Below are 23,448 nucleotides of genomic sequence, written 5' to 3' on the forward strand. Positions count from 1 at the left end.
CATTCCCCCCCTTAATCCGAAGGGTTATGTATGAGTCCAAGAAGAGAGCTGTAATACAAAATGTGCAAATATGCATGGCAGCACTAGGCTGAATGTGCTCTATGAAATGTTGGTATAAAGGGCGGTGGTTTAAGGATGACCACCAACACTGGAACGCTTAGTGCAGTTCCCGGAACTCTTCCAAAACTGGCAAGAAACTGAAGTTTTATGCTAGAGGAAGTGATCCTATTGTTTTAAAGAGGGAAACCTTCAACCATAAAAGGGAGGTCTCACCCCACATAAAAGGTAAAACTTCAACCTGAAAAGGGAAGTCTCAACCTGTGATGGTTTAAGGATAACCAACAACTCTGGAATGCTTAATGCAATTCCTGGAACTCTTCCAAAACTGGCAAGAAGCTGGAGTCTTCTGCTAGAGGAAGTGTTCTCAATTTTGTTCCTGGAACTCTTCCAAAACTGGCAAGAAGTTGAAGTCTTCTGCTAGAGGAAGTGTCCCAGATTGCCAACTGAAGGCATGTTTAGGGGCATCTTTGTCGCTGGCTACAACTCTGAAACTGGTGTGGCAGGTTGTGGCTCAGGCTCGCTTGATGTGGCTTTGAAGCTTGTATATGACCATCATTTCCCCCCCTGTCAGGTACAAGGTGAGAAGATGGAGAAAACTCAACTGCAAGACTGTTCAATACTCTGGAACAAGTTCTGACATGTGTTTGGAATATCTTCTTGGCTGTTGATGCCCATTGCCAAGAAGCAATCCATCCAAGATGAATCTTTGTTCTTGCAAGACGTTTGTTTCTGAAGCATCTGTGTGAAGAATGGCTGGTTTTATGACAGTGCTCACATGGATGAAGATCAAAACAGTGATCTTTCAGATGGCCAACTCGATCACAGTGTTGGCATTTCACGCTCTATTGTTGTTGTTGTTGTTGTTGTTGCTGTGGAAGAGGGGCAGAATCTGAAACAGCTGAAACTGAACTGTCATAAGGAGCAGGTGAACGGTCATGAATGAATCCAACACTCTGAAACTGAATGGGCTTGGCATAGTCTGGAATATGAAAGGACAAGTCCTTGTCATATCCAAGACCAGTTCTGTGCTTGTTGTGGACAAGCTGTTCCCAAGGTCTGATGATGGGCTTGGGAAGTGCAGACTGAGTTTCTGCATCTGCATGTTCAACTGCTGCTTTATTTGAATGAACTGTACCATTATTAATATGCTGCTGATGGGTGGTTGTCTCAATGTTCTGAACAGAAACAGGTTCAGAATGGTGTCTATTTTGATGTAGCTCTTCTTGCTGTAGCTGTGATTCAAGCTGCAAAAAATCGATCTTTTCTTGTGCATCATGCAGGCAGGTTTGAATGTCACAAAGAGTGTCTTTGCTAACATTTACCTTCCCACCAATAGTGGAGTGTATTAGTGTATTCAGTAACTCTAATACATCATCAAATCTAGCCATTGTCTTAACAAAGAAATAAACACTCAGCAAGTCTAGACAAACCCCAGCTATTGAAAAGGCACTCAACTAATTCCAGCTAAGAATTTAGCCAATCACTAACAGATTTGTGTCCAGCAAGAATGAGAGGCTCAAAGTCCTTCCAACACAGATACAATAGATATGTTTCACCCTTAAAATGCTCAGGTATACCAAGATACGCTTTGTATGGATGCACAATTAAATGACTTCTTCCTTCTTTGAAATTCGAACTTCAACTACAGGAATGGATTACATATACCTCTGATATATCAACTCTAACAGAGATCTGAAGTAGAATATACCAGCAAATGTTAGGAAGAACAGTGGCTGTAGATAAGTGTTATAACATCAAAGAAGCTCCATTCTTCAGCAGGATCCAACTGGGCACTTTCTGGCACTATAAAGATCTGAGTTTATAGTCCTCCTTTTATAGTATCAGCAGCAAGCTTTTGGAGCAAGAAATATATGTATATCAGAGACCCCAACTTCAGCAAATAACCCAGATTTAAGAGGCAGCTCGAATAGGCATTTCATAGGGTAGTTTGACCTCCACTAATCAGCAACAATCCTTCACTAACTTGTTACCAGCATGGAAAGTGACGGTGCCAAAGTAATCCAAATCGAAGGGCAAAACATTCCATTAATTGTTGTAAAGAGGGATGGTGGCTTCAACTATGCTTCGACTGATATGACAACACTGTGGTACCGGCTTAATGAAGAGAAGGCACAGTGGATCATATACGTGACAGATGTTGGTCAATCGTTGCATTTACCATATCCAAAAGCAAGGCAGGTTGGATTTGGCCTAGTTCTTGGTTCAGATGGTAAACGTTTTCGGACTCGTAGTTCAGAGGTCGTTCGCCTTGTAGAGGCCAAGAACCGGAGCAAGCAGGAACTGATGTAAGTCGAACCACTTATTCAACTGTGTGTTTGGTCCATGCAATTATGGAAATGAAGAATAATACTCAGCTTGGTTGTACTCTGCTCCAGACATCTCCCTTTTGCGTATCAGTCTTCTCTTCCTCAGCAGTGTGCTCCCAGCAACTCGAGCCTTCACTGGAAATCTGGCCTTTAGGCTCTATACGCACAGGTATGGTATTAGCAGCTATCTCGATGGCCAACTAAGAATTTTCCAGCAACCTTCCGCAACGGAATTTGTCCCACACAGCTCTTAGAGAACTAAACTCAGTCCCTTAAATGACAACGTTCAGTCAGAGCACATGGAAATGACTGTGGTTCAGATGCCATAAATCAGACTAGGACCTGCAGGTGGTCGAGACTTTGAAATAGAAGAACTCGTCTCCCTTTTGAGCTAATAATTCAACCTCATGAAAAGGATAATTTCTTCTTGCAATATAAATTCGGTTACTATGAGGGACTGTCTCAACAGTGTTCAAAAAATGTGCCTCAAAATTCACGAATTTGATCTCAAATCTGGAATGTTTGATTGAGAATGAGATAAATGCTCAGAATTTCTCTGTGGATAACTTGGCCCAGGAGATAAAGAGAGAGTGGCTTCAATCTAAATAATTTTGACTGCCATACAATGAAAATCGCTTTCATAATATGCGTGGGACCTTAATCTATCCACAAAGAAAATATGCCCAGGTATCTTGTGCGTGAAAGCAGGTATCTTGTGCGTGAAATTTAGAGAGAGACATGCCGCAGAAGAACCAGCTTACAATCACAATCCCCACGGCCCTACGTTGAGGAAGATCGATCCTCCCAAGAGCAATTCAATTCAAGCCACTGAAAGCAATTGGAACTCGGCTTCTTTTAAGAACTCGGTCCCCTGCTTTTAATTCGTTCCTCTACCAGCGATGCGGCTTCTGCTCTGGAAGAGAATGGCATTCGGCCTCTCAACTGAAGCATTCGCACAACAATCTCGGATCCTTAACTCTTTGAAGAAATGGGCACCCAATCCACGGCCTTAGCCTGGAAGCAAAGCCATGAGTTATGCATACAACATCGCAGTGGCATCAGAATTGAATTCAGAGAGCTCATCAATGCAACCAAAGGGAGCTGAAATGTCTTCGCGATAACAAGATTTTCCACAGTATTTCCATTTCGTCCATTACACAAAGCCAAGGTTGTGAAGAATTGGCCACTCGATTAAGAGCAAGCGTTAAGGACAATCAATTACAACAGCGTTCAAACGTATGAAACGTATGACTGTCAGATGAATGTCAGAGAATGCAGATGGAGCAGTGCTTTTAAATGGAGCGTTTATGGACAGAGAGCGCAGGAAATGGCAGAGAATGAGAGCGCAGGTAAAATTTCAAGAGTCTGGACTGTAAAAGACAGAGGGCACAGGTAAAGTATGGCACAAATATCGCTGAGTGAAGGAGCGTTTCTCTGCGCATCAATGAAATAGGAGCAGACATGGACCAGAGGTGTTATAATTTCAGTTTAAAAATAACCAGGAACAGCAAGGTGGCTCTCCAGCTTCTCGTTGATAGGATGGCGGATGCGTTGCGTTTGTAGACAGAAATGGCAGAATGAGGATAGTGCAACGTTTTGAATATGGAGTGGCTGGCAGTGCAACGTGTGCCTCAGATTTGGGCGCATTGATTTCCCAAGATTTCTGTACGCATAATTGCAGGGAACGTTTTATGCAAATCAATTAACACAGATATGAAAAGCATATTTGAACCAATGAACCAGCACTCACGCCATACTACACACTTCAATCTCAATGAGCAATATGAATTTATCCTAACAAATAATCACAAACCCACAAGCTTCATTAAGACATAGAAGTGTTGGTTTACACAGGCCACAAAAACAAGTGGCTCAAATATGAGCAGGGCCAGAATTCCCCTGCTCTGATACCATGTTAAACACACATGGACAACAAAGAATAGGAAGGATAAATCATTCAGTACATTTTTTTATTAACATCAGATATAAATTTATAGTACATTATGTGACTCTTGGGTTTCAGATCCCAAGGTCTCTTGGACTGCTTAGTCTTTTCGGCTTCCACACTAACCCATTAGGATTAGGTGTCCAACAATATTATAGTAAACATTCAAACTTCCTTGCTCATAGAACTTTCTGTTGTCTGCTTCATGTTTGTAGGAGTGACATCCTTCAGGTGAACATCTGATTTCATGCACAAAACTTCATTTTTGTGTCCTATAGGCATAACCACATCCATAGGCCTTCTTCTGTGCGGTTGGGAGACTACAGTCGCACCCTTGACCTTACTTTCGTGCGAATGAGAGGCTACATATATTTTCATCAAACAATATCAAGAAACAATAACAACAAAAGAGGACATAGATATATGCTCTCAGCCATGGATAGGTCTTCTTGCACATACATGAATGATTTTTAATACTTGCAACTGTTTGTTTGCATATTCGGTATTGATTTTTGGGATGGGCATGCAAATTTTACAGCTACTCTAAATTGCATTCAATTTCTTCACCTTCAACTTGAGCAATCATTTCTTTCTTCACATCTTTGTTTTTATTTTATCCTTTCTAAGTTCATTGATGATGCAATGCTTGCAATGATCTTTTGGTCCTCTACATGTTTGAGATGTTGCAAATGCATTTTCTTGCCGTTTTATTTATTTTTAATTGTAATTTTGTGTTCAAAATTGCTTCATACGTTTTTCTTATTTGTCATATCTATACTTTTTCATTGAAACATAATCAAAATTATGACTAATGGCATAATATCAAATTTGTTTTCATCAATATACCTGGAAATAATAGAAAATATGAACTCACATTTCTTTGTCACTTTCATATTAAACATAGTTACTTATCAAACAAGAAAATGACCTAGTACTCGTTTTTTGAGGTAGCAAAAAATCACTCGATTTTGAAAAATGGTGATTCAGAATACACCTTTTTTTTGGAGCAGATTTTTGCCACTTTAATTTTTTTTTTTCTATGTATCAAGTATGAACATTTTTTTTAAATGTTAGCGATTTTCATACTGATTTTGAAAAGCATTGATGTAGCATCAACACATTTTTTTAGAGGGCTTATTTTTGACACTTTAAATTTTTTTATGTATCAAGTGTAAACATTTTTTTTTGTTAGTGATTTTCATCTTGATTTTGAAAAGTGTTGATGAGCATCAACCCTTTTGTTTAAATGGCTTGGTTTTTACACTTTAAATTTTCTAATGAATTAAGTGTGGATATTTTCTTTTAAATGTTGGCGATTTTCATGGTAGTAATAAAACATAAAAATAAAAATAAAAAAACATGACAAAAAAATTTCAAATACATAAAAATATAAAAAAAAAAGAAAAAGAAAAAAAGAAAAAACCTATATAAATGTAAACAAAAAACATAAACATAAACATAAAACATAAAACATAAAACATGACAAAAATAAAAATAATAAAAACATGTTAGTAATTATAAGAAGAATTTCGCGTAAATCATGTTAATTAAATAATAATAATAATAACAAAAAAAAAACATAAAACATAAAACATAAAAATAAAACAACAGGACAAAAAAAATGAAAAAACATAAAGCATAAAACATGTTAGTAATAAAATATAAAATTAAAAATAAAAAACATGACCAAAAAACATCAAATAATAAAAAAATAAAAAAATAAAAAACCTATTAAAATGTAAAAAAAACCAAAATTAACTCATAAAAAAACAAAATTGAATAAAAAATTAACGAAAAAACAAAAAATAAATAAAAAATATCAAAAAATAAATTAAAAAATGATTTTTTTTCAAAAAAAATATATAATTTAAAGAAAAACAAATTGAACCACAAAAAAAAAATATAAAAACATTTATTTTTAAGTTAAAAAAACAAATAGAGCCAAATCCAAAATCCCTTGAAAATACCCCGGATGCGGGTGTATTTAACGCATGAACGGCAGGTGGCTTGTCACATGGGCAGCTGGCAGCCCGGACAAGCCACCATATATCAGCATGCCGAGGTATTAACTGCGACGGAGGGTGAAGCCATAGGGAGGTTCAGTTCGGCTCAAGCGCCATTCAATGCGGAGGGGATTTTTCTTGGGATGTTAAGTCCGGTTCAGGCGCCATTCAATGCGCAGCTTCGGACAAGGAAAATGGAGATCCATAAGTTCGGACCCCATGCTGTATTCCTGCATTCTTCCAAGCAGCTTCAGCAACTTTTGGAAGCGACAGAACATACTCTGGCAAGGTGTAAGCTTTCTTCGAGGGAATTGGTTAAGGGAGGCAATCGCAGGATGCCAATTGAGAGGCTCAGGATGAGCAGTCGACGCGGCGGTTCGAGGGGTCGCTCTGCTACTCAGAGGCCCGCCATTTCACCCTCCTCCTCTGTGGACATTCCTTCTGGGCAGAACAGAAGCCCGAGCAGAACAGTTGGCCGTAGCATTGAACGAGATAGGGGAGAAATCCTGGATTGCGGTCACAGGGAGCATCCAGCCGTCAGATATCGCATCCCTTGCACGCTGGAGAATAATACGCTCATTGTTTCAGTCACTGTGGAGCATTGCAGCGACCTCCGGAGGCCTAGGGACAACCTGACAGTGCCAAGGGTGGATATGCAGGTTCCCAGAGTGGATATGAGACGACCCACTCAAGCAGAAGAGGCCGGACCCAGTGAGCCGGCTCAGAGAATGTCGCGCCCAGATGCGGAGGATGACAAGAAGCTCAAGGGCTTGGCGACGGATGAGCCTTACCTCACTGATGAGGATTAGCTCAGAAGCCTCCCGTCCTCATGGCCAGGAACGCTACTCTCAGTCCATCTCCTTCTGTTTTCTTTGTCTGTTTGTTTGTCATGGGGTCAATGTCCACCGCGAAGGTTTACGTGTCTACTATGTCAGTCTACGTGTCAACTGTGTCAAGTTATGGGTCCATCGTGTCAAGTTATATGTCCGCTGTGTTGGCTCAAAAGCCTGTTGTGTCGATTACATGCTGGTTATGTCGGAAGGAAGAAACTGGTCCCTTTTTGCCTGTTGCTCAGAATGGCTAATCATGGGAAAATCTCTTCGGAGATGCGAGGCTACGGCCCTTTTGTAAATTTGGATGTATTTTTGGTTTTTGTAATATAAATTAGTGCAGTTTTACGGAGAAAAAAAAAAAAATCCCTTGAAAATAGGAAGCATTGAACAAGTTATGAATGTGAAAATTGAGAGTGATCAGAGATGAAATTGCTATAGAAGGGGGGGGGGGGGTTTGAAGGATTGAGCTAGGGTTTGCAGCAGAAGTTAAGCATTGGGCGCCATGGAGAGGCGAGAGGGGGGGAGTTCCACTCCCTCCTACAGTTAGGCAGTCTCCAATCGATTCAAGAAACCTCCGGAGGCAGAAACTGGAATTTTAGGAGGAGGAAAACAGGACAACAGAGGTACATAAGAGCAGGAAAATACACAGGAAGAAGCCAGAAGAGAAAAATGAATAGAAGGAGAAAATCAGAATGCAGACACCAAAAATCGAACTGGACCGTGTAAGCCTAGGGCTACTATCATACCCAGAGTGGTGTTAAGTGATCCAGCGCTATAGGCACATAGGGAACACATGGCGACTTACGCAGTCATTTGTAAATTCATGGGGTTATGGCCTACGAAGAAGGCTTTACAGGAATGGATAAAGAATCATTGGAAATAGATCTCGACCTTGGATCAAAGGGTTTCTTCACTATAGTTTTCACTAACATTGAGGATAAAGACATGGTGTTTGAAGGAGGGCCCTACTTCTATGCTGCTGTAGGCCTCTATATGAGACCTTGGGTAATGAATTTTGTCCCAGAGCACGAGACTTTCACTTTAGTCCCGGTTTGGGTAAGGCTATACTCCTTACCTCTGGATTATTGGCAGCCTGAATCATTAAAAGCAATAGGAAATAAACTAGGGCATTTTGTTAAAATATCAGAGGCCACCAGGCCAGGAAAGTATACCTCCTTTGCCCGTATATGTGTAGAGATGGACCTCTCTGGAGATCTACCAGATGAAGTAATTCTAGAAGTTTTTAATGAAGAATGGGTGCAAGCAGTTGACTATGAGCATGTTCATTTTAGATGCCACAAATGCTATGAACATGGGCATCTATTCAAGGATTTCCCCTTAAACAAAATAGAAAGAAGAACCAAAGCTACCCCAGGGAAAGAAACTGATAACTTTAACAAAGTGTGAAATAGAGGTAAAGGAGGGAGAAAGTACCAAAAGAAAATCATCGAGGAAAAGTAGCTAAGTCAGAATAGGTACAAGGTACTAGAAGAAGAAGAGGAGCATGATAAAGCTAATCAGACTCTGGAGGATAGCCCTGTGGAGAAAGAAAAGGGAGAGAGTATGGAGGACACACATGACAACAACCAACAAAAGGAGGATCTGCTGAAAACTATGGAACTTGATAGGGACCAGGAGATGACCCCGAGCGAGGTGGGAACAGAGGATCATGAACTACAGGATATTCTTGATAGGGAGCATCTAGATTTGGAAAAGTTTCTAGAGTAGGGAACCACCAAAGGAATGGATTCGCTACCACAAGAGGAGTTCAATAGAGTGCAACAATTGTTTCTATGGAGAACACAGGCAAAAGGTTTGGGAGTCAAAAGAAACCATGATAGTCAGGACAACGAAGGGGTGAAAACTATGAAGGCAACATCAGGACTAGCTCCTAGAAACCTGGCAGGAAAAGAGGTAAGAAACAACAGAACGAGTTGCTGATAGAGTGTGGAAAACTCATGATTGATTCAGGTAAGATGAAAGACCTAACCAATTACTCATTTATAAACCTTTCTTAATGAAGCTCACAACATGGAATATTAGGGGTCTAGGGAGTAAAAGGAAGCAAAGGAATCTTAGCAATAGAATGAATGAAGAAAAACCAGATATGATTTTCATCCAGGAAACAAAATGTTCAGTAGAAAAAATAAGAGAAATTCACAACAAATGGCTGACTAAATATGAATATCTAGAAGTTAAAGCAAACAAAATAGCAGGAGGAATTCTCACACTTTGGAACCCTTAGAAACTAGGAATGCTTGATGCTGAAGCATCTAGGAACTATTTATCAATGGTGATTCAACCCTTGGGGGATGTTTATGGTCCTCAGAAGCCTGAAGACAAACTCAGGCTGCTTACCTCACTGGAGGATCTAAGAGACAGACATTCAGGCATCCCCTGGATTTTGGGAGGGGACTTTAACATGATCAGGTCCCTGTCGGAAAAAAGGTGGAACCAAATCACTAGGCAGAGACTCCATAGCATTTTAGAATTTTATAAACAATATGAGGCTAGTAGACATAGAGACAAGTAATGGCATCTTTACCTGGAATAACAAAAGGGGAGGAGAGTCTCAGGTGGCCTCAAAACTAGATAGATTCATTATCTTGGAGGACCTTATTCTATCAGGCCCTGATTTGTCAGCCATGATACTTCCTTTTGGTGGATCAGATCATTGGCTTGTTCAACTTGAAGCATCCTTTATAGGAACTCCAAAAAACAGACCTTTCAGGTTTGAAAACATTTGGCTCACCCATCTGGACTTTATCAACAATATTGAAAAATGGTGGAAAGAGGATATGCAGGTTCAGGGCACTAAAATGTTCCTCCTGCATAAAAGATTGAAACATATCAAAATCAGGCTTAAAGAGTGGAATAAAAATGAGTTTGGCAACATTTTTGTAGCCAAAAAAGTTGTTGAATGGAAGTTACAGGACATTAATCAGATCCTCATTACAGAAGGCTTCAGCGAGGAAAAAAAGGAACAAGCTGATAACCATCAACAGGAATGGGAAGAATTATGCAAACAAGAGGAGATATTCTGGAAACAAAAATCAAGAGTACAATGGTTAAAAGAAGGAGAAAGGAACACAAGGTTTTTTCACAAATCCACCATGGATCACAGGTCTCATAACAGGATCTCAAAAATCAAGGATTCTCAAGGAAATCAACTCAATACCCATAAAGAAATAGAAGCTGCGTTGGTTCAACATTTCCAAGGCATAGCAGAGGAGCCTCTCTTAGACAGATCACACTACATCAATGATTTCACTAAGCACATTCCTAAGCTTGTGACAAGAGAAGACAATCATAATCTAAACAGGCCTGTGAATGAAGAGGAGGTCAACGAAGTCATCAAAGAAATGAAAAATGGGAAGGCACTAGGTCCGGATGGTTTTAATGTCGACTTCTTTAAAGCATGTTGGGGAATAGTCAAGCAGGATATCCTCGATGTGGTGGAGAACTCTAGGAAAGATAGAACTGTTTTGAAGGTGCTCAATACCTCTTTCATATCCTTGATTCCAAAACAGGTTAATTCTATGACACCAGACAGATTCAGACCAATAGCATTATGCAATGTGGTGTAAAAAATAATTTCCAAAATAATTGCCAACATGCTTAAACCACTTCTACCAACTCTCGTATCTGAAGAGAAAACTGGGTATGTGGAAGGCAGACAAATTCTCAACAACATCATTCAAGCACACGAGGTGGTTCACTCACTTATAAGTAATAGGCAGGTAGGAATGATTATGCAACTTGACCTAGAAAAGGCTTATGATAAGCTAAATTGGGCCTACATAAGGAAAGTTCTTATAGCATATGGATTTGACCATAACTGGGTAAGATGGGTAATGGCCCTGGTAACTTCCTCTAGTTTCTCAATCCTGTTAAATGGTTCACCATCCAAGCCCTTTAATCCTTCGAGAGGTCTCAGACAAGGAGATCCTCTTTCTCCCTTCCTCTTTATTCTCATGATGGAAGGGCTTGGCCAAGCTATCAAGTCTGCCAAAGCAGAAGGCAAAATCCAGGGTCTCAAACTCACCATGAATGGAAATGCATTGACCCATCAACAATTTGTGGATGATACTATGCTACAGGGTACACCTACGGTGAGGGAAGCTCTAGCCTACAAACAAATCCTGAAAGACTTTGCAATGACTGCAGGCACAGAGGTAAGCCTCTCCAAATCAAAGATTTTCTTTTTTAATACTGACATTGTTATTCAAAGAAATATATCCAGAATTCTAGGCTTTCAGAGAGATATGCTGCCATCCAAATATTTGGGAGTACCGCTAATAGACAAACCCCTGAGCAAGACGGTCTAGGAGCCTGTGATTAATAAGCTACAGGAAAAAGTACGAAAATGGACAAGTAGGTCTTTGAACTTAGCAGGACGACTAGTGCTCACAAAGGCTGTCCTACAAACTGTCCCCATCTTTATGTTTTCAGCCCTACCTGCTCCTAAAGGAGTAATGCAACTTTGCAGAAATATCCAAAGAGATTTTCTTTGGGTAAAAGGGAAGAGAAAAAAAATGGGCCTTGGTAGCCTGGGAAAAAATCTGTAAACCTAAGACACATGGAGGTTTGGGACTAGATGATCCTGAGGTGCTAAACAAAGTTTTGGGGGCAAAACTATGGTGGAGATGGCTAAAAGATTCAGCTTCACCTTGGGCCCAAATTTGGAAACAGAAATATGCAAACAATTGGAAAGACAGGGATCACATCAAAATGTTTGGGATCATCAAAGGCTCCCACATTTGGAACAAAGCTTGGGAGAACAGAGCCATTGTTCAGAAACACAGTTTCTGGGAAATTAGAGATGGAAACCTTGCATGGTTTTGGGAGGATATGTGGCAACAAGAACCTAAATTGTCAAGAGAAGAATTTGCAAATCTCAAGAACGATACTGACAACAAAAGGTTACTCAGAGTAAATGAATTTTGGGATCAGGAAAATAGCAAGGGAAAATGGAGGATATGGAAGAACCTGGTTTATAGTGATAACTCCCCCTTGAAGGCACAGGTAGAAGCTCTAACAACCATCCTGGAACAGAGGAAGATTCTGGTATCAGAAGATTCAGACCAGCTGAGATGGGGCAATAACAATGAAGGCACCTTTAACCTCAAAGAGGCCAAGCGCATAGCCCTTGGGCTTGACTTTACAAACCCTGATGGGGTATGGAAGGACCTATGGCAGAACCAAAGCTGGATGAAAATCAAACTATTCATGTGGTTAGTGCAACATAGAAAAATTCTAACCTGGGAAAACCTTAGGAAAAGAGGGGTATTTGGTCCATCCAAATGCCAGCTATGTGAATTACAAGAAGAAACTATGGATCACCTTCTCAACCTCTGCCCATTCACATCCACATTATGGAATTGGATTGCTTCAATTTTTAGACAAACAGACAGGGACAAGGGTAGCATTACCAGCACCTTAAAGAAGTGGAGGAAAAATTTCTCTGATAATGAAACAGTCAACAAAGCTTGGGCTTTAGCTCCAGGCTTTCTTATCTGGGATGTCTAGAAAGAACACAACAACAGAATATTCAAAAACAGGAAAGGTTCTCCCCAGAGCATCATGGCACAGATCTTAAGACAGCTCAATGAGATGGTAGGAATCCTCATTAAAAACCCCCTGAGAACAATCCTACAGATACTGATATGCAGATACTACTACAGTTGGGTATGTAGGGGCTTATCCCACAGGGCAAAAACAAAAATGCAAATCATATAATTGCTGACAAGGATTTCTGGCAACCTCCCCCCCAAGGTTTTTTGAAATGCAATATAGATGGGGCCTCAAAAGGAAACCCGGGCATGGCTGGTTACAGAGGAGTGATAAGGGATGAGAAGGGGTGCATAGAAATCATCTTTCATAGTAACTTGGGGAAAGCCACAAATAATATGGTAGAGCTCATGGCCCTTGAGCAATGCTTAGAAATCCTGAGGGACTCAAATCTTCATAACATTATAATTGAAGCTGATTCTGAATTGATTATCAATTCGGTCAAGAAAATTAGCTATGGCTCAGCTCCAGAAAAAGTTTCGAGACATTGGAGGCTTCTGCAAGTCTACCAAAGGATTCATTTCCATCTGCAGAACATGAGAACCCTGAGTTTCACTCATGTGCACCGAACAACCAACAAATTAGCGGACATCTTAGCTAATGAAGGAGTACTCTGTGCTAAAAGCAACAATAAATATAAATGGATAGAGACCCCCAGGGTAGATTGAGGGAAGAGTGTCTTAGATAGGCGAACACAGACTGGGAGCTATATCAGAGCAGGGGATGCTAGTAGGTTGCAGACCTCAGGAAATAGTTGAATTTCAGTTCACTTGATGCAGCAGATCAGGGATATTATGAAAAGAATGTCCAGTCCTTTTGGCCGGAATTTGAGCCCGGAACTCTTTAAACACAAGGTTCTTGGGCGAGTTTAGTTTGACAGCACAAGTATTCACATGGAGTTGAATTATACAATAGATTGCCTTTTTATTGGCTATGCAGGGAGCTTGGTTAAAGTGCGAGCAGATAGGAGAAACAGAAGCAATCTTAGCAATTTCACGTGGCAAATAGCAAGGTGGTTATCAAGCCAAACGGACCCGAAATCAACTTTAACGGCAACTTTATTAGACTTCGGGTCTGGAAGTAGTGTTAAACATCGAGCGAGTTACACGGATTGGCGCAAATCGCTTGCATTTGGTGGATATCGGGTGGACAACATGCGCGAGGGTTATCAGCCAAATCAGACCCGAAATTTTTATAGAGCGGTCTCTAAAGGCTTATCGGGTCCGATTTATGAGATAAAGAGTGAGCTTGTTAGCGTTCCGATATTGTTCTTGACCATCGGATCTCCGATGACAGATCGAATGGTTGTGATGTTCGATTCTACTTTGCGGTTCCGACGTCAGGTTTTGTGGGCCCGGAGCCCGGACAGTGGGCCTTAGGCTCGGTTTCTTAGGCTTTAGGTGGCCCACATCTCTTGTGTACATTTTGTAATATGTTTTTTTTTTAATATTTGAATAGAAGGTCCGACACTTATTTAAGCAAAAAAAAGGTTAAAAAAACAAATAAAAAATAAAAACCTCATTATTACAAGAAAAAAAGAAAAAAAAAAGAAAAAGAAAATTAAAAAAGTTAAAAAATATTTAAATTAAATAAACAAAATAAAAAAAATTTAAGAATTAATTTTTTAAATTAAAATTATAAAAATAAAGAAATAACATAAAACAAAATTAATAAAAATAACAAAAATTAAATTATAAAAAAAGAAAAAAAAAAAAAAAAAAGTTCAATAAAAAAAACATTTAAAAAAAGGACAAAACAAATAAAAAAAATAAATTAAAAAAACAATTTAAACAAAACATTTAAAAAAAAAACAATTAAAAAAAATTAACCCTCACTCCTCCCCCTTCCTCCCTACCACCAACTCCTCCTCTCTCCCCACCCTACCCTCCACCCTCCGCCCTCCTTCCCCTCTCCCTATCTCGATGCCCTTCTAGTTCCTCGACCAAGGCCCCCACATTTGGATTATTTTCTCCCAAACCTCCATCTATCTTCCAAACCTCCTGCCTAGCTTCCTCTCCTGGGTAAGACTCAATTTCAACCTCCACGCCTGCCCAAGCCTCAAATGGAACTCTCGGTACGCCTTCCATATTAGTTAAATGAGTTAGGCATCTGCCCAAATCTTGAAATCGTTGTCATTATCCAACTCTGAATCCACTGATTCCTCCTCTTCTGCGTTAGGGCCTTGCAAGGTGACTTACAAGTCATCCATTTTATCCCTTCTTCCCTTTGTTTTGACCATCTTCCAACTAGAAAAAAGCCTTCACATAATACTTGTCATGAAGTCTTCACTGTAACTACTAGTAGGTTAAGGCCTTTCACTCCTAGTTATAGTTTTTTACCCTAGGAGTTTAGGGTAAACTTTGAAAAACACTCATCACTTCTGCTCATTGCTCACCTGCAACCTAGGTTGTCCGAGTCAGCACCTCACACAGATGATAGTTGTTGTAGACTACATTCGCTATCTTGAACTCTTAAGGAAAATAATAAAATAAGACTTATGAATTCCTAAGTAAAAATAAATAAAACAAGTTTTTGGATGTGGAATTTATTTTAGCATCCAATAGGTGCCTACTCTTGAAATTTGAGCGAACCTACAAGGAGATAAGTCGAAAATGCAATGAAAAATGCAATTTTATTCTTTTTCCTCCAAAATATTTTCCCTTAGAGATGAAATCACCATCTTGAACCCTATTGGTTCTTTTAAAATTAATTTTGTTAGTCATTTTTTGTTTTGAGGATCATTTTTTACCTCTAAATTCCCCTAATGTTTAGATGGTTTTGCAAGTCGCACTCGCACACCAATAGGTTAATCTATCTTCTTTAAGCATTGGTTCATAAAGAGTCTTCCTACTGCAATTGGAGAAGTTACGAATATTATCTTAAAAAAGAACTTAGTTGGAAAATGGGTTTTTATGAATCAATATTTACAGAAGAGTATAACAATCATACATTCATTCTCTCCCTTTCCTTCTTTATGTGGTTTTTAATTTAAATAACTTTGAGTATTTATATTTTGTTATGCAATAATATTATTTGGTTGATGAAGTTTTGTAAAGGTAGTTTCTTGGTTCCCAATGAAAAGTTTGACTAGTATTTAAATCATCTATGGGTAACCACTACTTAAGGAAATCTTGGTAACAAAATTAGACAAAATTGTGTCTACATTTCAATCAAGCCCAACCACCAAAACTCAAATATGTAATTGAGGAGAATAATACACAAAGTATCAACAAAATCATTGGAAATGCATGCACCAACTTCATCTAAGACCCAATTATTAAAGTTTTTCCTAACCATTGTTGGCAACCAAAATTTTAATGTTCAAATCAAACTGCAAAAGCATGACCAACTTATAGCTCTAAGTGTCTACAACAACATTAGCTATGGGTCATAAAACACTCGTAACCTAGTATATAGATTCAAATAAACTTGATCACTTCAAAATAGGGATAAATGGCTTGACCACTAGCATAATCACTCTTTCCTCCTCATCAATACAATATATGGTAAGTTCTTCTAAAAATTTTCTACAATTCTTTTGATAAGTCTTGTTTCCTTGAAAGTGTGGTTGAGAATCTAGATTTTCTTTAAAAGGTTGAAAAATGCACTTGCATTTTTTTGTTTTATATGACATGATATACATTCCTCAAAAACCTTCTATATCTAATGGGCTTAGAGTGGATGCAACATGCCCATACATCATATTTCTTAGACATACAACACCATCCCTTACTTGAGGTTGGGAAAGGATTGGCATACATAACTACTGGATTGTTTCATCATTCATAATCTCCCATTTTCTCTAAAAATTCCTTCATGCCCATACAATGAGTATATATCCAAAGCAACATTAATGTAAATCACTAGGTTTAGGTACTTTCCATTAAGAAGTATGGCATTTTATGATTTGGTCCCACTCATGATAAAGTGAGGCCCAAAGTTGCTTTGATACCATGTGAGGTTTTAAACTTGGCGATATTGAGAAGTGTATGTAAGTAAATGTATAAGTACACCATTTTGTCATTAGCGTTCCCCTTTGAAAACAGCTCCCCCAGCTGCCACTCTGTTCTATTATGCACCATTGGATTGAATGTTAGACGATTGAAGATTTTTAGGCCATCAGATTAATAGTTAATAGTTAAGAAAAAACTAATAATTAGAATTGTTTCTTGGTGAACAGTTTCTTGATAGCTAAACAGTTTCTTGATGGCTTAACGTTTTCTTGATTGTTTCTCCATAAAAACATTTATGTGGCAGGGATTTTCAGTGATTCTCAATGTTGAACCCCAAATATTGTTATTCTGGGAGATAGACCCTTCAAGAAATAATCTACTATGTTCTGCCATTTCCAAGAAGTGCACTAGTTCGATTGTTTACATTACTAATTTCACATGGTTTTCTCAATTTGATTCACCATTTTTGAGTGTGTTGATTCAATTTGTCATTACAGGGGAGTTTGGAACAATTTATAGACCAAATTCTATGATTGAAACGCCGTTATCTCTACATCCATTCATTATTCTCATTCAAGAAACAATGCATAATGTTCTTGATGCTATAAAATACTTCCAGAAAATGTTTCCAACCTGGCATATAACTGCAACAGCTGCTATGGGTCTCTCGGGAGGTCTGGTAGCTTTATGGGATCCAAGATGGATTAACATGAAAGCTTTCAAATGCTTCACTGGTATTCTCCTGGAAGGAAATATCTGTGGCATGCCAGGTTATGTTCATATCTTAAATATATATTCCCCATACAAAGAAAGAGGGGAATTCTGGGACAGATTCATATCATCTGGCATAATGGAACTACAGTTCCTCATTATCGCAGGGGATCTAAACTGCACAATCAGCTTAGATGAAACTTGGGGTTGTTTTAGGAAAACTGACCCTCTGGCAGGGAAAATCCAAAATGCCATTATCATGAACAATTTTGTAGATATCTGCCCCTACAAAATCTCTCCGACATGGGACAATGTTCGTTCAGGCTCGACATATGTGGCAAAAAGATTGGATCGGTTCTTAATACATGAAAAATTAATGGATCGATTGGGAGAGGTCCGAGTAAATACCGTTAGTAACTTCATATTTGATCATAGACCCATCACTCTACAATGGAGAGAAAGAGTACCCCATTCGGGACTCCCTTTCAAATTCAATAGAACATTACTGCAGGATCCCGACTTCAATAAGATGGTACATGACACTTGGGAAAATTTTAATATTACGGGTTCTTCTCCTATGAACAGTGTACTGGAAAAACTCGATTCCCTCTGGGAATCAGTAAAATTATGGCAGAAAAAAGAAAATTAGAGACAACAGAAAAGAACTTGTAAAAATCCAAGAACAACTGGACTATCTTTAGCTCTCCATGTCTGCACATTTCCTTCCAGAACATATCCGAGTCAACATTCAAAAACTGGAACATAGAAAGAAGGAAATTCTAATGACAGAAGAAGCGACATGGAGATTAAAGAGCAGAGCTCTCTGGTTAAATGGGGAGACCGAAACACTAAATTCTTCCACAGATTCGCAAATTTCCGTTGGAATATAAATTTCATATGGAAAATATCTGACACGGAAGGACGAACAATCTACACGCAAGAAGAAATAAGTGATGCTGCTGTAAATCACTTTCAAAATGCTTATAGAAGGAATGAAGATGCCTCTGTGGAAGATATGGTCTGGGGTATTGAACCATATTCCAACATGTTTGATCATGAGAAAAATGAGGAGTTTATAAGGGAAGTCTCTGAGGAAGAGCTACTGGGGGTTCTCAAGTCTGTTAAAAGTAGCAAAAGTCTCAGGCCTGATGGATGGACTATTGAATTGTTTCCTCATTTCTTTGATATTATTAGGATGGATCTGCTGGGTATGATCGAAGAGTCAAGAAATATGGGCTATATTCAACAAAAAATCTCCTCAACATACATCGCCCTGATTCCGAAAAACAAATCTGCTGAGAACTTCTCGGACTTCAGACCCATCTCATTGTGCAATGTCATATATAAAATTATATCAAAGACTATTGTGGGGAGACTGCGCAATACCCTTTCACTGTACATTTCCCCTGAACAGCATGGTTTCCTTCCGGGGAGAATCATACACGATGTGGTGGCAAATGCACAGGAAAGTATGCACTCTATCCACACAAAGAACATGGATGCGACTATTCTGCAGGTAGATCTATGTAAAGCTTATGACTATTTGGATTGGGGATTCCTTAGACAAATTCAATGCAAGATTGGTATATAGCCAAGGTGTATAAACTGGATCATGGCATGTGTGGAAAATGTAAATTATGCAATTATCATCAACGGTATTCCAACAAGATTCTTTCGGTCCGAAAGAGGTCTTTGTCAGAGATGCTCTTTATCTCCATTATTATTCATCCTGGTAATGGATTGTCTGAGTCTCCATATCAAAAGATCGGTGATAGAGGGGCATTTCAAACCACTGACGCTGGGCAACAATATAAACATTTCGCACAATCTCTTTGTCGATGACATCCTCATAATGGCGCAAGGAAATAGCTGTGCTTGTGGCTTTTCGATTGCAATAAATGCTGACTTGATATACAGGATGCATTGGAATTGTGGTGCTGGTACTAATACTAAAGCTGAAGCAGTAGCTCTCTAGGGTCTCCTATGGTTCAATAGTTTCCTTGGAAACCCCGAGCTACATATATACGGTGATTCGAAAATCATAATCGACCAAGTCTTGGGGAGAGCATCCATCAACAATCCCAGACTACAAGGATGGATGGAAAGACTCGAACTTTTATGGAAATCTCATGACAGATACACAATCCAACACATTGAAAGACGTTTCAACAAGGATGCTGACAGACTCTCAAAAAAAGGATTACAAGGAAGCAGTGACAATTGTTATCTATAGATTAGATGGGAGCAAATCATTTTCAACATGGAGAGCCTTCCAAACTTGTATTAATCATTTCTATGCAAGCCTCTCAAAGTTTTTTTGTGTGTAAAATACTGTTATATAGGTTGATAATGTACAATTTTCCCATGACTTCTCCTCGGGAGAATGAACACCCAGCAAAGTTCCCTAAAAACGCTGACAAACTGTTAGTAAAATTGTTGTGTTAGTTTTGCAGGGATGCATAAATGTTTTTCTTTTTGGAAATTTTGAAGTTGTATGCCTGGCCACTGGGAAAAAACAGTGTCCTCTACGAGGGGCTTTCCTAAGCCTCCTCGTTAGATGGTGTCATTACAAAACAAAAGTCTTTTCCTTTTTTCATACCTCTGCTGACCAAGCTGTATTATTTTTGATAAAACTTTTTTCTTCTCTGGATTGGTTTCATATGCTACAGGTCCTTTAGTGCTACAGGTTTTCTCCAGAGAGGGGACTATCTCTTTTCAATAGGATGGCTGCTCAATAATACAACTACAACTGATGTTTTTTGTCTACTCCATAGACTTTTGCTGCTGATATATGCTCCTTTCTGTCATATCAACACAGAACTGTATCATGCATATTATGTTATCTATTTTTGACTTGATGTATTTGACTCTCGTTTCTTCAAAGTCACAGTAAACTATTGATATCATGGGCTCTATATTTTGTTTCTTTTTCGCCCAAAGTGGCATCTGAAAAATATGCTACATGTATATCTATTACCAATATAATATATATATCAAGTTTTTTTCGTACTGAAAAAAGAAAAAGTTCCCAAATAGCAAGCACCCAAAATCAATTTACTTCCATACTAATTCTACCTTATAACCATTCTAAATGGGTTCTATGGTTTGATAGCCTAAATTTTAATAACTAATTTTATTTTATTATAAATGGATTCTTTGGTTTGATAACCTAAATTTTAATAACTATTTTTTTTTTTTTTTTTTTTCTTGTTACAGGATCTGATTTCAAATTGAATTAACAGCACGTAGCAAGAAAATGCAAGGGCGAAATCAGAGATAAAAACAGTGATTTTCAGTCCATTTTCTAACTAAATTAGTGTGAATTTTGAAAATTTGGAACGCTGTGTCTGTTAAAGCCAACTCAATTAGTTCTCTCTTTGACATTTTTGCGATCCGGTGCAACATTTAGGAGATCCACTTAATTATTCCAAAGCCATTTTTTCTAATTTCGCTGCGCCATGCAAACATAATTATATTTTAATTATTTTAATTACGTGTTCTTTTTTAAAACAATTAATAATTAGAATTGTAAAGTTGTTTTTAAGCTATTAGTAAAGAAAAAACTAATAATTTGAATTATTTCTGGTTGAAAATTTTTTTATGGCTTCAATTTCAATCTCATACTATGAACCCATGTATTTATTTTTTTCAGAAAGAAAAATCATGATAGTTTATATTAAGAAAATATAAAGTTCAGAATGCATACAGAAACGTATTGCCGATGATTCAGGCAGACTGTCCAGAAACAACAAAACCATTTGTTCTTTGTTCTGTTAGGTTCATGAGACCCAATGGCCAGATGGTGGAAAGGAAATCCAGTGAGATCATAGCAGTTACAATAACAAATTTTTAAACACAGAGAAATCATCATCACATAATGAAAAGCCATAAAAACAGCGAAATCACATAGATAGAGATCAGCAACCTGAAGCATCAGGTCAATTTGAGAGTTCCGAAACCAGGAGCAGAATAGAGTCCAGGGGGTCCCTGGATTCTTGAAAGATTCGACCGTTCCTCCATTTCCATAAGAACCATATAACCATGACAAATAAGGAACGCCAGGATGAGCGTTGTTCGCTCCACCAATTGAAACCTTCCTGTACAGTAGAAAAGACCCGGTGAGGAAAACCAAAAGACAAAGACAATGCATACCAGATGTGAAGAGTTGAGGCACATTGGAAGAACATGTGAACATTGGACTCATGTTCGGAGAGACACATAGAACATCTGCTTGGACCAATCCATCCTTTCTTTTGGAGAACCTCCCAAGTGAGATTCCTGTTAGAGAAGACCAACCAGGAAAATAGAATCATTTTTAGAGGACATGTCACCTTCCATAGAGTAAAAGGGAAGATCGGATCAGCGCCAGATGGATGGCAGCCAATCATTGCAGCATAAATATCCTTGACCCGAATAGGCAGCGATGACATCGAAGGGGACCACACCAGATCATCCCTGTTACCAAAGCGATGGACCCCTTTGCTGGAAAGGTTCTGAATCACAGAGGTCCAAACAGGTCTCAAGGAGGAAGGCAGTGATAAATCCTCCCCGTCCATCCAAACAGGAGATGAAGATGCCCATGATTTTATCAACTTATGCCATGTGAAAATACCTTTAGTATGGAAATGAGAAATCAGACTGCGAGGGAGCAGTAATTCCAGACCATTTACAATTTGATCAATACCAATGAAGATACTGGATCCCGAAAATAACCTCCATTGAAGGTTTTCCATAAAGAAAGGCTAAAAATAACCTCCATCGAAGGTTTTCCATAAAGAAAGGCTGAATTTTCCGGAAGCTGAGCCATATAGCAGATCCTCTTTTGATGCCTAATGAATTCCTTCTATACCAATAAACCAGGCTGCGCCCTTTTAAGTATTTTTTATGAATGACCCTACTCCATGGACCAGTGCCGAAAATGCCTCGATGAAGAGATTTGCAAAGAAGGGCTTTCCCAAAGATTCTCATGTTAATGACACCCCATCCACCAGCCTTCTTCATCTTTGAGATAGCGGCCATCTTAACTAGATGGATCTTGGACTGATAAGATCTTCCACCCATAAAAAATTCCCGGCTAATGAACACATTTTATTTATAACAAGAACCGGGAGAAGATATAAATGAGCCCAATTTATTTATATAAATGTTATTTTTATTACATTTATTTTACAATATTAGTTATCTTGATTAGAGAGAAACAGGGCTTCACCTACACAATTAGAATTCTCCAGTAGGGCCTGCCGTAAGTGTTTCCCTAAACACCTCGTACACGGAAAGAATCTTGCTCAATTAACATAATCCATTTTCATCCCATGAAGAGAAGGGAAGACCTAATTTCTTTAACAAAAAAATTATTCAGCATGCCCTGAATTTATCTGCCTCATTTCATTTTTCCCTTTTCTGGATTTGGTTAAAAGCTTTTATTATTATTATTATTATTACTAAAGGTTATCACACAAAAGCTTGGTTAAAAGGGAAGCTTGGTTATAAGGGTCTTTTTATTACAGAAGGATATCGCACAAAAGCTTTCTGTGTTTTTGTTTTGTTTTTTTTTTTTTTCTAAAAATATTAACAGTGAAAATTAAAATTATGCTTCTAAGAGTATGTGAAACATACCATTGGTTTGCACAAAAGATTTCTGTTTTTCTTTCCAAAAATATTGACAGTGAAATTAAAGTAATGCTGCGAAGAGTATGTGAAACACACCACTAGTTTATCATATAATTGAGAATTATAATACAATATAAAATTCATATGCAATTATTCATGATGAATTCGTGATATTTTATATTTGTTTACAAATTTTGATTTTTAAAATACAAATTTTGATTTTTAAAATACAAATTAATTTTTTTTTTAATTTATTGTGTTATTTATTTTATTTTAATACATTTATATATTTTAATATTCTATACATTTTTATATAAATTAGATGCAAATATTGAAATAAATGTATTTCACTTTGCAAAAATCATGTTATGAAAATATAGTGTTGTGTTATGCAATATTATATTATTTAAATTAAATATATTTCTTAGTTATCAT

Source organism: Pinus tabuliformis, chromosome 9 (assembly GCF_031772625.1).
Source record: "Pinus tabuliformis cultivar Carrire ecotype Pingquan chromosome 9, CPIR1, whole genome shotgun sequence".
Classification (NCBI taxonomy): domain Eukaryota; kingdom Viridiplantae; phylum Streptophyta; class Pinopsida; order Pinales; family Pinaceae; genus Pinus; species Pinus tabuliformis.